This window comes from Trachurus japonicus, chromosome 4 (assembly GCF_045865225.1).
Source record: "Trachurus japonicus isolate A0001 chromosome 4, Traja_1.0".
NCBI classification, from domain to species: Eukaryota; Metazoa; Chordata; class Actinopteri; order Carangiformes; family Carangidae; genus Trachurus; species Trachurus japonicus.
The window spans coordinates 24,792,882-24,811,472 of NC_140910.1; the positions used below are offsets into that span (position 1 = coordinate 24,792,882).

Below are 18,591 nucleotides of genomic sequence, written 5' to 3' on the forward strand. Positions count from 1 at the left end.
CTAACAAGCTAGCCCTCACTGTAGCTTCAAATCTGCCCTGAAGATGTATGATGATTACTTTCAGGGACACACACTTCTATAGGACTCTATACACTTATGCATGGAAGTCAGGTGTGCTATACAGCCATCTACCACTTTCTACTTGCCACATGAGAAGATCACTGCTTTCTGAATGCTGGAACTGCATATAAATCAGAAGAGGCTGTGCAAAATTAATTTCTAAGCAGATTGTGCAGGAAAATTTGAATGATGAATACTTTTTTTTTTATTTACCAGCATGGCAGGATATGCTTTTCTTGCACTTGATTAAAGAGCAAAGATTGAATGATAAAAGATGAACACACAGAGAGACAGAAAACATTCAACACAAATGCTTTTGTTTTTTAACTGCCTGCTCTTTTTTGCACCTGTATGAGTTGTGTATCCTAGACGTGTAGCTACAGGCTACGTCTCCAGGCCAACCGCCTACAGATTGCAGGGCTGACATGCAGCCCCACAGCTCCCTCGGCGTATATTAAGTCCAGCTAATGAGCTGGTCAATGTGACGAGAGGCGGCCGTGATCGATGTCCCCTCTGAATTGATGTGCTCTGCCAACGAAGGACACTGACCCACCGAGAAATGTTGATGAAGTAGCCGCCTGGAAGCTCTCACTTCCTCGCGGGCTGCGAGGAGCCTGTGAACACAACTGTGAGTACGGGGTCATATAAGTGGACATTTGCAAGTTATCACCATCATTTCACATTTAAGATGTATATCATGACTTTCTATAAGATAATAAAACTGGTGTGACTGTGTATCACTGCCTTCATGACAAGTATCTATAAAGCTTAAAATAGAAACTCTATTTGTTTAAAAATGGAAACAAAATTCAGAATGTTAGTCTGAATAGCCAAAGTTAAATTAAGTATAATTTTGTTATATGTACTTTTATACCAAAACTCTATTAAAAAGGTTCAAATTATATGCAGCCATGTTTGACAGTTGTATAAATTGCATAATCTTTTTGACTGTGATAATAATAAATATAATTTTAGAGTATTGCACACCTGTGTAGTGTTAATATCTTAATCAATATGTTGAGCAACAATGGGATCTGCACATTTCAAATTGACTGTATACAAAGTTTGCACTTGAAATGTACAATAAGTTGGCCTTTAAAGGAAATTATGGGCAGAAGTATAAGTGAAATTGTGTTTTCTTAATCATGTAAAACTTGATATGCAGCTCAGCTTCCTTCGTCTTGGTCTAATCACAAACAATGTATGAATAACTCTGCTTTTGCTCGCTTCAGGCCCAGTAGAAGAGACCGGGCCGAATCTGCATATAGTAATCATCAAAAAATTCCCCAGCAGAATATATTTGCATAAGATTATTACTCATTGGCAGTGACCCCGAATAAGGATGAGCCACATTACTAATAGGCTTCTCTTAATGCTAATATATAAATCCTGGGATATATATCTGCTTTGACATTAATGACTAAATGTTACTTCTCAGCCTTGTCGCAACGATGATCAAAAGTACTTCACTTCTCTTTTTTCCCTCTTCTCTTTAAAATTTCAGTTCTGTCTTCCTTTTCCAACTAATATTGTGGATAAAAGATTTCTGTATGTCAGGCTTAAAGAGGGGAAATCATTCAGTGACTGTGGCAAAGAAACTTTCCAGGGCACTGCGAGAGGGACGGCTCCGAAGTTGTGGGTGGACTTTGAACTTGGTGTAATTGTAATGTATCAAATAGTTTTGGGGTGGGAAAGTACAAAGGTTTCGCCTCGTTGAGTTTGAAATATGTGATTTTAAAATAATGTTGTTTGCTATGTGTCGTGATTGATACGTGGGACTGATAAGTAGCATGCTGGGTAAGTCTGTATCTGCTGTGCTCTCTGTCTCCTTCTCTTCCATCTTCCATCTGGCCTCAGCTGCACATTAACCAATAAAGATGAAATGCTTAAAAAAAAAAAGAAAAAAGAAAAAAAAAAGAAGACAGTGTCCCACCCGACTCGTCTGCCATCCTCAGGTCCTATTCAGTATGCAGCACGGGCAACAACTCAATTAACCAGAAGCCCCTAGCCATCACACCAGCAGGCTGCCTCATAATATTTCCCATAATGTTTCATCCAATTTGGAGAGTTTGACGTTTACCCCCTGCAGGACTGCAGCGAGAGACAATGACTGAAGGCAAGGGGGGCACTGAGGTGGTGATGGTGTGTGTGATTATGTGTGTGTGTGTGTGTATATGGTGATGAGGTCTGGAAATCATTGCCCAGGCCTGTAGGTGAGCATGTATCATAACCATAGCACCTTTTTTTCCCTTCTTCCTCTTCTTCAATAACTCTTCCCAAACTTTGCGAGTGCAGGTACACACAGTTTTTTCTTCAAATTCTTGTACATAAACTTAACAGTCCACAAAAAAAAAGTAGAAAGGGTATGTATATATGTGTGTGTGCGCGCTTGAGAGAGAGAGTGTGTAAAAATTATTTTGTGAAATATTGCACACTCTGCAGAGGTAATAGACTGCTGAGGTAGAGGGTGTTTATAGCACAGTACCATTGGATAAAGATAATGTTTTAGCAGAGTTTCACAGGGCTAGCAGCCATAACATCCTCCACTCCGGAGCAAGACTTTTCAGAAGACAATTTTAAGGCCTCCCGTCATTAGCATGACCCTCCTTTTACCTCTCTCCCACCCCCCTCGCCACCAACGCTCTCTGTCTCCCCCCTCCAGCTCTCTCGGACAGAACAGGACTCTGCAGCTCCTAAGTGACAGCGGAGGAGTCACCCCGGTGGAACTGATGCCCCCGATCAGCGATGGGCTGGAAAAGCATAAAGACAGAACAGGAAGAGATAGGGGGGTGGGGGGGAAACGCTGAGACAGCACTTTCCTCAACCCACAGAGGGAGAGAGAGAGGGCAGTGGGGTAGAGCGAGGGAGGTATATAGAGAGAAAGGTAAAGAAGGGGCAGGAAGAAGAGGGAGGGGTCTCATTTATGATTAAAAGATAGTCCAGATAATCCTGTGAGCCTGGCCCATCACTCTCCTTTAAAATGAGGCTCTAATGGCACCCGGGGAGGAAGGGGAGGCTTGGGTGTCATTAACCAGAATCTCTGAATCCTTAACCCGGGGTATAGGGTGGCCTGTACCTCTCTCGGCTGTGGAAAAGAGAGACCACCTATAGGCTCGCTGCCTCAGAGCTGTGGAAGATGGTGAGGAGTGTGCAGTCTGTGGTCGGTGCATGTCTGAGTGTTGAAGCAAGTTGCCTCTCAGCTACTACACAGAGATGAGAGGATGCTGCGTGTTAACATACGTCACTGCATAATTGTGTGTATGTGTGCGTCCGCCATCATCGCTGCGTCTCTCTCTTCAACATGTCGCTCCTAATGAGTAGGTGATTAACGATAATGTATCTCATTAGTTAAAACAGGTTTCATAATGACACAGTGCTACTAGAACCACCGCTCTGCAGCCCGGTTCTCACAGCTGGCTTCACCCGAGATGAAGCTTCCTCTGCAGCTTTCATCCTCTTTACAGGAAAAGTGGAAAAGTTGGATTTGACGGCATGCTTATCATCTTGATAATGATCTCTTTTTTGTTCATTTTTTTTCTTTTTCAACCCAAAATTGGGAGAGAAATTGTTGTAAAATTATATGTCAAAATGCTTTTGGCTACCATATGATTAAAAAAAAGAAAAAAAAAGATTGGTTTAAGGACTAATTTCACATACGAAAGATGTTTCCTGTGACCTGAACATATTGACACTGGAAAATGATAAATATGTTTTCCTTCATCCATCCAGAATCGTCTCCGTCAGTGTCTTTGCACATCTCGATGGTTCTTCTCCACTCACATTGATCCCTCTCCTGTTCTGTAAAGGCAAAGTGCTGAAGTCCTTTGCCAGCCTGTCTTACAGTCTGGATCCTGAGGAATGCTAATAGTTTGCAACCTGACCCGTTGTCTCTCCAGTGCTACCCAAACAGGGCAGCCCAACCATCCTGAAACCAACACCATGAATGTTTCCATCACTCATATTGAGATATCAGTATCTTTATAGTTAGAAATCATCCATATTTTACCAGCTCTTCTCCAGCTGCCCCCATAACTCTTGAGCAACATATCCGTCTTATTTTGGGGCCCGTATCTACACAGTGTTTCAGCCTGAAAGAGGATACACAGAGGCGGCTGACATGATGCCACTGCAGGAGACACACTGGGCGGATCATCAATCTTGATGTACAGCACTTTCCATTTTTGACAACATTTCAACAGCTTCGGCGACTTACTGCTATGGTGCAGATCACTTCTGATCTGATTTTCTCCATCAGCAAAGTGGAATATATCAACATACCTGTAAAGCTGATCTTGGAATCGTTTGCCTTTGAATGAATATAGCCTATTGCTTATTTTAATCTAATGTGTGGTTAAATCGTGTAGGCCTATATTAGCCTATTCTTTTTCATTTATATGACTAAACATTGTAATTTCACCTATTCAATGTTGATGCTCTCATTTTAAATTGTGTCTCATTTTCAGCCACACATCTTCACTCAGACTATGAACACGCAAAAAACCCCAACTAATAATAGGCTATTTGATCATGCCCAATATCAATAACCTCTTACCATTTAGCTACTGGTGATGTAGGCTATTAAAAAGGGGAAGGGGGGACACTACTACTACTTTTGTATCAGAGTTTAATGTAAAGTTAAATGCTTTAAAAGAGGATATTACCTTCTCTGTTGATAGTTCCTCTCTGGAGCTATTTTTCACCAAAATCCCATTGAAAATAGTTAACAAAGTGTTGTTTATGAAATGAAATAAAATAAAAGAAGAATAAAAAAACAAACAAAGAAAAATTTCAGAAATCTCAACACATCTCCAACTACAACCACCACAAACGGGACAAAAAACCACCAGATGTAGGCAGATTTTGAATGAACTGCCCCTTTGTTACAGCGCAGCCCACTGCAGCTGGGACACCTGATTAACCTGACACTACACCTGTGCGTTTAGGGCTGCGTGACAGGTCAGAACGAAAACACCATTTAAAACGTACAGTAGGCTAGTTAGTGATTAAATTGTTTCTCGAAGAAGTTTGGATTTATCCCTTATATTTCACCATGCAGGAAGATTTTACAGCATGAACAATGGTGAGTAGCTAATGGCTAATGTCACATGCTATGAATACACCTGTAGCTAACTAGCGTGCTAGCTAACTGGGTAACATTGTTTTTTGCTAACGTTTTTGTTTTTGTTTTTTTGCTAATGTTACCATACTTTGGTGCACTAACATTTTTATTTTGACAACTAAGAAATGCTGTCCGCTGAACTGTCTTGTGTTAATTTCATACGCACATTTGACTGCAACTACTTTTGGCAAGCAAAATTCATTTTGTTATGATAATATTGATGAATATGAATATGATAGCCTAGCCTACTAAGTTACTAGCTACCTTAATGTATTACTCACTGTTTTTCTCCTTCTGTGTATCCATGTGCTCTGGTTTGTTTATGAACATTGCTTGGACACTGAGTTTTTAACATTAAGTTGCTGTTACTGCATGCAACAAAAAGCCCATCTACTGTGCCTTATGTTGAATGAAGATTTGGCTAAGTGCTGTGATTATGCCTGAACTTCAGCACCTAATGTACTGGTTTTAATCAGACTTAGGCTAATACTGTAGTTTGTAGTAGTAGTATTGCCTATTATGAGTGATTTTTGTGCCTCTTCAGACAGTAAGATACAGTACAAACATTAAGCCACAGTATGTTCATGACAGCATATGTGTAGTATCGGATTTATACAAATTGGATAATTAGGAAATAAAAAAAAAAACATTGAGGGTCCCCCTAACTTGTAATTATATGAGATATTCTTGTTTAGTGTCTGCAGCATCAGTGGTGACTTTGAGGAAACGGTCACATACATGATTGCTGAGGACTGCTGGTGTGTGTGTGTCCACGAGGCCACGCTGGACGGGCTGTTTGTGTGTGTGTGTGTGTGTGTGGGGAGGGAGGGAGGGTTGTTGACAGTGGTGGGGGGAAACGCTTTTAGCACGTTCATAAAAGCAGCATTTAGCATTGTCACAACAACTGCTTAGGAAAAGCCAAGCCTCCATTAAACAAGGGCAATGATGCACTACAAAGCTACAACCCCTCACCTCAGCCTGCTGCGTAACTTACTGCCTGTGTTGTGTGCCGTTGCAGGTACACAGCAGCATGAGAGAGTTTTTCTGAGTGATTTCCAGTGTGAAGTTATGGTGTTGATTAGCGCAGTGACAGGTGCCATGATTAAAATGGCCGATAGTAATAGTGCAGCATTCATGCATTGACAACTTTGCTCTGCATGGCTTTGTGAGTGGTGATGTATGACACCATTAGGGTAACCTCAGGGCCCTGGAGGACACTTATCTCCCTCGTCACGTCCTTCACACTTCCCATTCTCCCTCCAACAAAAGGACGCCTGCTCCCCAGTCTGCATGCTTATGAATTGTGTGCGTGTGTGCTTATGTGTGTGCAATATGTCTGTCTCTTCACTGTCCGTATCTGATAGTGAACATGAATACTGGATTATGTGGAGTCTCTCTTTATTGCATTCAAGTTTGATTTGTAAACTGGTGTCAGGTTTAGACCCTTTTGAATACTGTAGAAGTGATTATAGGTAATCAGTCTGCCTCTTCCTTCTAGCTTTATTTTTTCCTGATGAAAAGCGTTTTCAAAAAATGGATAATTAATTCATAACGCTGTTGAATCTTTATCCTTGTCATGAAAAATTTTACATTTAAAAAAATATATATTTTCTGACCCAACAGTTTTGTAGTAATTCATAGCTAGTCACTGAAAAATCTGCACCCTGGAGGTGTCATAGCTTGTATCGGGAACGTCAAGGGACTTATGGGAGGCTCATACCAATTGGTGGTGGTGTGGGTGGGTTAAGGGGTCGGGGGTTTTTTGACTGACCTTTTTATTTTAGGAGCAGGTAGCCCACATATCTTTTGTGCTTTTGGTTGTTGCACCAAATGGGTCTCTTATGTGCAGACAGAAATATCGATATCCTACGCTTAAAGACAAAATGTAAGCAAGTCTTTGTGAAATATCACAGCCCCCCTCATTTGTTTCAGTATTGGCACGTTGCTGGTGCCATCACAAGAAGGGGGGGCGTCTGTCAGAAAGTTAAATCTGGCTCAACTTTTGTGCAATGCAAGTGCAGCATCATCTGGCAAGCCACTGCATTGGCTGGTTTAATATGTGCAAGGAGATATTCCTGGTGGATTAGTCTGTAATGTGAATGCTGTATTTCTCACTTTACCTTGTGTTTGTTGCAGCAGAGGATACTTGATAACTCTAACTAGCCTTTTGGGATTTGGGTTCAGTTACCTGAAACATATCTTTGTGTAGTTTGGGCCAAAACTGCTATTAAGGGACAACAAACAGGTTTCCTATGATGTATCAAGATTACATTTAATACAATACTCACTTTAATGGCGACTTGTGCTCATGGTAATGTCCGAAATTCAAGATAATTGTTAACATTTCTTTGTGCCCATGGGGCCAGTCCGTCGTGCTGCGCTGGGCAAATGTTTGTGAGAACACCTCTGTAAACATGCACATCCTTGGGTGGGTGGGGGGGGTCAGCCAAGGGGTGGCTGACACCTAACGCACACCCCTCCACCACTGATACTGCAGTCATGTCAACGGAAGTGTAAAGCAATACCCAGTTTTCCTAACAAGTTGAACCCAGCCAGAGGCACCCTGGCATCCCGAGACTCCAAACACGTCCCCTCCCCACTTCAAAAATACACACGCCCTTATTTCTGGCGGCATGCAATCCCTTAATTATTTCAGTGGGCTGAATTTGAGACGATACGGTTCTTAAGGTTTTGCGGAGGGCATGGAGTCAAGATACTGAAGAACAGCAAGAAAGAAACACCGAAGGCGACAGGGTATTTAAGGGAGGGCGTGGGGTCGGGTTTTAGAGGATAGACACGTACACTCACACTCACACAGGCGCACACATATGTACAAACTGCTGTCCCTGTCTCTCTCTCTCGAGCCCCTCTCCTCTGTCCTCTAGCTGCTGCACCTCCACCGCTGATGAGAAAAACAGACACAAGTGCTAAGCTCTCTCTTTCCCTGGGACTGATAACATTTGTAATTGAGGTGCTTACTATGGAGTGCCAGCTTCCTCAGACTTGCACGGTGGTTTCCAGGTTGTCTCAGCGCAGAGATGTGAGGCGAGGGGGTGAAGGGGGGGAATTTGAATGTGTTAAGAGTATGAGGTGTCCACACAGCCGTTAGCAAACAAACTTGGGTGGGGAAAGCTGAGATCAAATTCAGTGCCCTCTAAAGGCCAGTGTAGTGATTTATGCCAGCACTTTTTATTTGTGAAAATGAAAACATAGAAGGAAGAGGAAAAACAGATGAAGGCTGGTAACAACAATGACTTGAAGAAATATAAATCTATTATGTCCATTTTTATTGAAATATTATGTTTGTCAACACATAAACAGTGATATTTTGACATTAGTGTGAACATTATGTTATGATGCAGTACACCACATGCCTGCAGACATAATGTATGAATCAAGGCAGATTATACATATTCAAATGTTGTCGTTTAGAGAAAACCTCCTAATGAAAAAAAGACATGATTTATCAATCCTGATGGTGATTGTATGATACCGAGAAATATTGTGAGATCAAAAATGAACAAAATAAACGGATCTAACGCAGAACATACCGCAACCATTAAGATTTTTATTATATGTATAATTCTAATCAAATGTTGGACTAAGAAGATCAGCATTTTATTTGTTGTTGATACCCTACTTGTTATTCAATTACAAACACCTGTTGTTTGCCTATAAAGATGGTTGTGTGGTGAGTGATGTAATGGAACAGCACGAATATAATTAGAGTAATGATGCATTGACATGTAGATCGGTGCCAAAATGTGTGCAACGAAGGCAAACCATGTTCAGGGTGTCGGGTATTATTATGAAAGTGTGTCCAAACTTAGCCACTCTTTTTTCTAAGTCATCTTAATGCTGTCAAAGCTTTTTCTCTTCAGGAAGTTCTTAAATCATTGTTTTTTATGCCGACGTCTGCTGACATGACATAGACCAACCCCAGTAATGTGCCAGAATAAAATCCACCCTACATCAGCTTAGAATACATAATAATACTCTCAACTGTCAAGACACCGTGTAGGTTTTTCATTTTATTAAATGTTTGTCAAACAATATAGGCATAATGTCTCAACATGTCCCTCTCTATCTAATAAACGTGTTGCAGAACTCATGAGTGCTAGAACTGCAGATCAATAGGGACTGAATGAGAGTAATTGCTTGCACCTTAAAGCACACATTTTCCAATTAAGCCTGGTTTTCAAACAGACACTTGACATTTTGAGAGCAACCGTTGGGTGCAACAGTGGTTAAATATAAACATCCAAGCTGAATCATTGATTATTTGAGACAATTTTTTAGAGAATAGAGACTAAAATATAACAGTGATATCCAGCTCGTCTCATCCATGGAAAGGCCAGGCTTCCTTCTCCCTACATTTGGGCTTCACGTAGTGTTAAAGTTTAAAAGTAAGTTGTACAAATGACCTACAGAGATCGTGGCTCCCAAATGGCAAGTCTAAAAGGAACAACTCCGATAAATCATGGAGCGAAACTTGAGTCCGGGGCTGTTGTCGGAGATTTATCGGCAGCTGTATTTTTCTAGTGTCAACTGATGTTCCATGAGACTTAGCCAGCGTCTTACATTGCTTTCACCCATGCTCACTCCCCACCAACACATATCCACACTCACACTCACACACACTCGCACAGCTCTGCACCGATCTTGCTCACAGGAAGAATACACACACTGCCACTCCATCAGCAGCCGTCCAGCATTTAAATTTGAGAGCTATTCCTGTGAGACTGTTAAACACGACAGATTGAGATGAGTGGCAAACCTCTTGTGCTAGCATTAACCCACTTATCTTATTAGTGGGGCAGCTCTAACACATTTGATACCCCCCTGGCTACTGCTGCTGTTGGCCTCAGGGAACCCGCGATGGCTTCAAAGACCAGATCTGGCGTCCTGGTGGCTCAGCATGCTGAGACGCATACCACAACGATGTCGGTTTGAATTCAGTCCAGGCAGTTGCTGCACGTCTTTCTTTCACGTCACTCTGACTCTCCAACAAGTAGTCAATGCAAACTATTTGATGAGAATGAAAACTAGAAGTACTTTAAATACTAGATATGACTCCCATCATCGTAGTTATTTCTCATGAAATTTGATTTGATGAGACCTCATTTGGCTGGCAGTGGGAGCTTGGTTCATTTAAAATATACCCTGAAAATAGAAGCTAACAGGTTATGTTGCCAATGTAAATCTCAGTCATGCTTGAAATGCTAACAGTGATAAGAATGCAATTTTCAGTTTTCATGTAACAGAAATAGCAGAACAGAAGTCGAGCCATCTCTTAGGATTGTGATTATTTAGATCCTTATTTATATACACAGCTTTGAAAATAGAAATTACAAGTTGAAACATTAATTTGTTAACACTTTTACAATTGCTTTGTTCCATTACACTAGCTTGTGCAATGCCCAAATAAATACTGTAGTGGGGTTTAATCAATACAAAGCTAATTCAAGTCATTACACTACAAAAAAAGAAAAGAAGAAAAAAGAAATTGATCGAATGGAGGAGTTCCACTGTATACATGCCACTTTAATTTAATAAATAACCAAGAAGTGCAATCCTATAATAATATGACATGATGTCATGTCACTGATGGTCAGGGACTGCAGAGGCACCTTCAACCTTTCACTTGTATCTTTATAACAGTGACGCCTTCTGCTTCATGAATGGGAGCTAAAAAGGTCTTAAACTCACTGACAGTCAGCGTTTCCTAAACTATGGCTGGTGACCCCAGGATGGGTCACAGGCCTATTTCTGGTTGTAACACACAACACTTAAAGTTGTTTTTCATGAGCAAGGGGTTGCTGTTGGGTGGTAAAATATTTACAACTTTGTTAAACCAAGAAAAGGTCTCACTGAGATTACATTTACAAAGCATAATACAAGAATGTATAGCTGCAGCACAGGTATAGCATAGATATTAAAACATGACCAAAACCTAAAAGTAATTGGTTGACTGAAAAACAAATCCTCACAGTTGAGAAGCTGTAGCGAGCTGTAGCGAGCATTTTGAAAATCATTTTCAAAATAGTTGCAGATGAATTGCTGCAGTTTATTACAATAAATGAAACAATTTAGTTTAATTTATGTAGAGGAGAGAAATTGACCATAATGATGATGAGAAATTGATATAATAACAGCAGTTAAAAACAAATAAACAAAAAAGAAAAAGAAAAGAAAGACAACCTTATTTTAGATGTGTTGCATACACCGGAATAAGGTTGGGATAGATAGTCTTTATTCTTTACAAATACTAGAATAAATGTATTGAATTACAATGCAGGGGACTATAAGCCATCTTCTTTTCAAATAGTGTTTGTGTCTTTTTGAAATGACCCACTTCACTCGTTTGGTGTGAGTGACAAGTGAGTTCTGTAGTGGTAATGATACGGTGTGAAGGAGTCTCGCTGTGTTACTGTAAGTAGCAACACATAAGTCTAACCTTTAGCTGCTTACTGAAAACTGAGCTGAGGCGAGCTGCTTTGATGATTTGAACCCGTGCTTATGCATCAAGAACACACACACAAACACGCAGCTGCAACACCCGGGTCCAGCGCCACACACAAAGCCACGTAAATACTTATTTTGCAACCCGGTGTAAAGTAGCTATACGGCACCTTGACTGCTGCCGTCCCCGCTAAGCCTCATGGGTAAGAGGAAAACAGCCAGTGATCTTTCTCAGATCCCTTCCTGTTGGTACTTTAGGTGACAGGTGAAGGATAGTCAACTGTCTTCTTTGCCTTTCTTCTGTTCACTTTCTCTAACACACACGCAATTCGCGCACACACACATGCAGTCGCACAATCCTCCCCATCAGCACCCCTGCTGTAGAAATCGCTTACCAAGACTCTTTGCTATTCTTAAAGGAGGCGTGTGAACATGTTGGGTGGGCAGACAGGCACTTCACTGATCACCTGCCTTTCTTTAGCACACTCTTCACTCTTTCTTTCTCACACTTTCTTTCCCCCCGTCACTCTCTCAAACACACACACACACACACACACTCACAGTCTTGACACTTGTCACCATAAAACAGGTTGTGTTGTCAAGTTGCCTGTCACCATGCTTGTTCCTCTGTGCCGTATATGAGCTCTCTCAGCTGTTCCTCACAGTTGAACCGCAATTAACCCCGCACACACACACACTCACTCACACTCGTGCACAGAAACACACACACATGCGCAGACATCTACACATAGTTTGCACTCTCTGTCTCGCTCTTTCTCACTGCTGTTGCCCTTTCACTATCAGCTCACACACTGCAACCCAATCCATGCAGCAGGAGGGTCATTCACTCTGTCTGTCAGTGTGCGAGTGTCACTAAGTGAATATACAGCATTTTTCTTCTGTGTCGTGATCTAATACAACTGCATAGTCTCTTACAATGTTTAAACTTTTTACTCTCATAGTGAACAAGAATCGACAATATAAATATATTATTATTAGTGTCTGTATCAGATCAGCACAATTCGCAGTTTAAATGCCAAACCCATAAACCAAGAATAAACTAAAGGAGAGATCTGCCACCATAAACCAGAAGATGGGCCATGATACTGGTGCGGGTGGTGTCCAAGTAATGTGACAGCTGAACGAGGAATAAAAGATGGATTTATGAAGGCAAAACCATATTAAAATATCTTTTTGATTCTTGAAGCCAAATGTAATATGGATAAAACACTGTAATATTTGTTTAAAATTATGAAGTAAGATAAGATAAATAAGATCTTAGAGGGTCCTACTCAGCCAAATTCCCCATAAAAATGCTTGGAATTTGGCTGTAGACTCAGTGACGGCATATTGCATCCTGAAATTTTCAGGTTATGGACAAAAACAAAACAAAACAGAATTAAACAAAAAATGAAAATGGAGAAAATAGATAAAAGTATGAGATGTATTAAGTAGTTTTTTTTTTGTGTGGCAATAGTTTCTGATCTCTCTTAAGAGTTAAGTCTCTCCACACCCCCCTGAGGAATAAGTGATGACTTGAATATATGTTTTTTGGTCTGTTGATGTTTCTACAACATTTGGAATATGATTTTGTCATAAATCTGAGATGTCAAATACCAGTAATCATCTCACTGTAGGCTTTGATTAGTTGATGGAAGACCTCCGTTGGTGGTTGAATTTCATGTCTCATCAGGGTGCAGCAGCTGACTGATGCAGTTTCAGAGCTATCACGTCATTAGAGAACGTGTTGGTGTTTTTAAATGGCATTCAATTTGATAATAAATCATATCGGCATTAGAAGAAAGCTTGTTATCATCACATAACATCTAGCATAAATCATTCTTACAGAGTTTTGTCACTGTGCTAGTATTCTGCAAGTACAGTTTGCATATTTTCTTTGTAATGGTCAGTATATTCCTCAGGCCAAATTGTTAATAGGACTATAATGGACTCTGTGTTAAAATACATGTATTTTAAATCAACATTTCACCAGGATTGGCAGTTTTGTGTAACCACTTGAAGTAAATGACGATGGTATGCAAGTTGCTGGTGCCAGTGGAAGCGTTGTGAAGTTAAATAGGCAGTGATGAGCGTATTTGTCAACACATGCAGTCTCCTACCGCTGCGAACGGCAACACTTCATGGCACAGCCAGAGTTCCCTCTAACTAAGCACAATACAGTCGTGGAAAGCATTAAAAATCCCCTCCAACTCACTCCATCACCATTTCCAAAGTGATCTGATGGAGATATTACCTAAATGGCTGGCAAGCTGTGGGCTGCTAACTAAATGCTAATATGTGTCAGAGCCTGGGTGAGGATTTATGGCTCACCATCTGCTCACCAGCATACAGTACAATGTTAGCTTACAATGTTAGCTTTGATCAAGACCTCCCTGTTCATTCCTCCCAATCACTCATCGGAGTAGGAATTAGCACCAAGTTCTGTCTCCTTCAACCTAATCATCTTCTCTGCTGCATGGTACTCATTTGAATAGTAATTAATTTATATTGTGTGGGCTGCATATTTGTTTTGTAAAGCATACATGATGGCACAGTTGAAACAATGTTGTTTTCAGATTCATAACATGGTTAGAGTGCTTGCAAATGAATAGTCACGCTTCTTTCTTTTTTTTTTTTCCCTCCCCCCCGCCATAAACTCAGCTATCACATGAACACTGAGATAAACTTATTCAGAATGTACTGTATCTGACAGCACACTTTGTCTTTGAAAACATTGTTGAAAATGTCTTTTAGGGTGAGCGTGTCTCTGTACTTATTGCTCAAACACTGTGTGACATTTAATAGAAGCCACAAATGAACCAACCGTTTGCTAGTGATCTATATGGATCTGTGAGGGAAAATAGTGAACTTTGTGAAGAATTCCATCCAATCCATCTGTCCAAACAAGTTTATTCTAGCATTTGTCTTCACACAGAAACCTCCAGGCCCGGAGCGTGCCTAATGCCATTTGATGAAACAGTAAAGATTCTCCATATCTTTTCCACAGTAAAAGGCTAATTGCTGTGCTGTAGTCAGATTTACGTCCTCCCCATTCTCCTTTATGCGCCAGGCATCTGTAAGCCCTCACACTGCCAGTCTCCAAAGAGGTGTATGTTATGATCCCGTGTCAGCGAAATCAATCCTTATCAATTTTAAAGTTCAGATTTTTATTTCATGGCTTTCAAGGGAGCGCCTCTCAAGCGAAAATGACTATTCCAGCTCTTCTCTTTTTTTTCTGCCCCCACCGCTTTTCCCATCTGCGTCCATATTGATTGTCTGTGTGTGCGGCTCCCCTGCGGTTTTCCGCCCCATGGCAGCCCCTGGACTGTTGTCAGCAAGTTGCCTGAAGACATAGCTGAGTTAAATAATGCTAACTAGAGCCAGTGATCTGTCTCCGTGCAGCTTCCCAGCATTAACAAGCTCTGGCAATTGTCATGTCTCCACAGTGTCTAGAAGGAGACCAACAAAGGTCAAATATGCAACTACAGACAATCGCCTCTTGTTCGTAAACTGTAAATAATTTTTTTTAATTCCTTTGTTCATGTGTGAATGTGTTTATGTATGTATATAAATATTTTTTTGTGCAATTATTACTTTCAATGTGAAACTGCATGAAATCTATTGTCAAGCAATGTACATTAACTTTAGATGAACTGCAGATCTATGTTGTCACATGTTGAATCCATGTGTGTAAAAAAAAAAAGCAATAACTCAAATTTGAATCGCACTGTGTGTCCCAGCACATTATGCTCATTCTCACTTGGACTTAAAGGGATAGTTCAACATTTTGCAAATTGGCCCATTACCAAGAAACCAAGAAATCCCATTAGCCTCCGTAGCGTGAGCGCGCAGCTCTGCTCCGCCGTTCTACAAATAGCTTGCACCGACAAATAAAGGTAACGAACCTACTCCTAAAATGATAGGGATTATGGAAATGGCCAATTTGCTAAAATGTTGAACTATCCCTTTAACACAAAATCTTTAAGGGAAAATGTAAAATAGAGCTACATTTACTTTGCCCATATTGTCTTGACCTGCTTTCAGTACAACAACAGAGAAATAGTTCCTGATAGTGCCAAGTCTAAGCATTTACTGGCAGCCAACAAAGTTTACCCCCTCGGTTTCTTTGACTCTTTTCCTTTTACAACTTGTGTCAGGTAAACATTGAAGTGCTGAAGATTGGGCGGAGGGGCTGTTGTCCACATTGTGTGTGAGTCCAAGTGTGTACGTGCGTATGTGTGTGTGTGTATACAGTGCAGGGGATAGCTGTGAGGCCTCCAAACAGTAAACTAATGGTTCAGCGCTAACTGCCCACTAAGTGGGTGGGACAAGGATGGCCTGACCCTGCTGGCCTTCCCACCAGTCCCCTCTAACAGCTTTGGCCTCGGGGTCAGCTCAATTTCCCCACTGCTGAGTGGTCATTACGGAGCACGGCTTTGATAAATGCTCACGGCTGCTGCTGCTCCTGCTGGCTAGAGGCACTGCACATCTTCTAGGTGCAGAAATCTCCACGGTGCAGTCATACAGACAGAAGAGAGGGAAACAAATGGAGTAAAATAAAAGAAAAAGATAATAAAATGCACAGGATCAGAAAGATAAAAGGATGAATGACAACCAACAGGAAGGCAACACAGAGAAGAAGAGTAAAACCCAACAAAAACAGGACCCGGATCCCAATGTTACGTGCCTCCACATCACATCCCCAGCGTTGCCTAGCAACCTGATGATCTGAGTCTGCTCACATTTTCACTCAGACAGAAAAGGTGCAATGAGAAAGATAAAAGAGGCAGTGAGGGTAGAGGAGGAAAAACAAATCAGATGAAGATTGTTACAGACCCCAGCGACTGCTCCAATCTCTACCTCTGTGTCTCTCGCTGTCTCACTTCCACTGAGACAGTGTTGATAAAAACCAAGTGTGATCATCGCACATTCTCCAAACACACCAAATGCTCCAAGGTCCTAGTCTGACAGCGCAGGGCGCTCAGGCAGATTTGCTCTGCTGATCTTCATAGTTTCTGTCCCATGTTCTAAGTATGGCTTCATCTCAAATCTTTTGGTGTCAAGCTAACAATTCAAAACGAAATACAATGCCATGTTTGATGTGCTCAAAATGAGGTATCCGCTCAAAAGTCTGCAGAATCATTATCTCTGAAGCTTATAGGGTGAACACACATCAAAACAACTCAAAACACAGTGCTTTCTTTGGAACCGAAGCCAGCTTTACCAAGAACCAGCGGTTGTTCCCAATTTGTAAGCAGAAAAGCCATTTATTCGGTTTTAAAGCAGAAGTTCAGAGGCAGAGGAAGGCACTGTGGTCACTGTGTTTAAAGTAGAAGGGGCCTTGCTCAGTCACCCAACCTTAACTTGCACTACAGGCTCTTAACAGTCTAATTAGACGTCAGGACGGGCCAAAAAGCTGCCTAGTGACAGTATCGACTCTTCCACTGCTGTGCCAGCAGAAAAATACTCTTCTCATTCCTGTGTTATCAATATTCTGACCTTGTAATAGAAGTTTGCCTCAAGTATGCTTCTGGAAACGTGACTGACAAAAATAAATAATTAAATAAAATGAGATCAAAGCAAAATCAGAACAATTTCAGAGCAAACCCAAATGTTTGACAATAGTATTTAGTCAAAATAAGTAATTTTTAAACACAACCCATGTTTCTTTCTCCCTCTCTTTCCTTTTTATTTTTATCTTTCCCCAGGAACCACACCTTTGGGGACCCCAAGTTCCAGGCTGACTCACACTGTACAATAATTGGTGCCACCCAGCAGTGCCATGCCCACGGGAAACATAAACCATGGTGACACAAGGGAGGGTGAGTGTTTATGGTATTCTCTCTGTGTTTGCTAACCACACAATAAGGTAGAGTTGATTATACACTCATACAGAGGCACACACACACATCACACACCATCACACACCAGCACAATCAAGAAAATCCCTGGAAGGCCCCATACATGAAAGTATATGTGAAAGCGACCTAAAAGTAGAAATTGAAGACTACTCGAAAGCAAATGATGGGAGGCAAGAAAGTATAAAAAGACCCATCTATATTCCTCTTTTTTGTCCGAAGCAATCAGTCCCACATCACCAAACTCAACTTTCATCGCTTGTTCCCTCTTTTTTTGTCTTGCCAATTTCTTATAACAGTGTGTTGTGTCCTGACTTTTTTCCTCTCAGGACAATTGTTTCACTTCCTGCAAATATTCATGATTTTAATGAATGATCTTTAAATCTTCAATCAAAAAACATGCATGGAGTGCTGCATGGGTATCAGTGGATCTATCTTGCAGCTTAAAACACAGAACCACAATACTTGTAAATAAAGCATTATGGAACTCCGCTGCATATAAAATATCATTGACTTTGACATGCATGCTTTACCCATTGTAATTCCACCAAGTCCCTATCTATAGATACATAACACTATGGCCACAGCTCCTTTAATGTTTTAGTTCAGTTTGCTATTATTAGTATCACATTTTGGTTTGTTATTTATATCATTATGTCCTATTTATACCATGGCCATTGTGAACTTAAACTATTAACGATTACATTATTATAGCATGAGACTTTTATAGAACATGGCAGGTGTATGAATTAGTGCAAGTGTGATATGTGCATGTGTGGGTGTACAAGTGTGTGGATGTCTTAGAGCTTGTAAGAGATTGATGTGGTGCGGCGAGCTAAAGTAGTCTCACACCTCCCCAGCTGCTCTGTCTGAGACAGAGGCCTGCTGGTTCACTTGCCGTCTGAAACTGAGCATAGATAAGATTTAACTGTTACCATATTAAAGCACTAAGCTTCCCTACTCTGCACTTGGTACATGAAAGTATTGGTTCCATAATAAAATTTCTGTCAATCATTCAACATAGAAGGTAAATGCTGCCATTTTTCAGATACTGTAATATAACTAATCGCTTGATGACTCTGGAGCAGTGCC

The 18,591-nt window shown here is 40.9% G+C and overlaps 1 long non-coding RNA gene across 1 annotated transcript in view; it reads left to right on the forward strand.

The window, feature by feature from the left end:
- Window positions 1-5,065: 5,065 nt before the first annotated feature.
- Window positions 5,066-18,591, forward strand: part of LOC146989027 (uncharacterized) — a 35,158-nt gene continuing 21,632 nt past the window's right edge. Inside the window, exons 1-2 of the long non-coding RNA XR_015035772.1 lie at window positions 5,066-5,140; window positions 17,350-17,463. This is a non-coding gene — a long non-coding RNA (uncharacterized LOC146989027). The remainder of the gene's footprint in view (window positions 5,141-17,349; window positions 17,464-18,591) is intronic.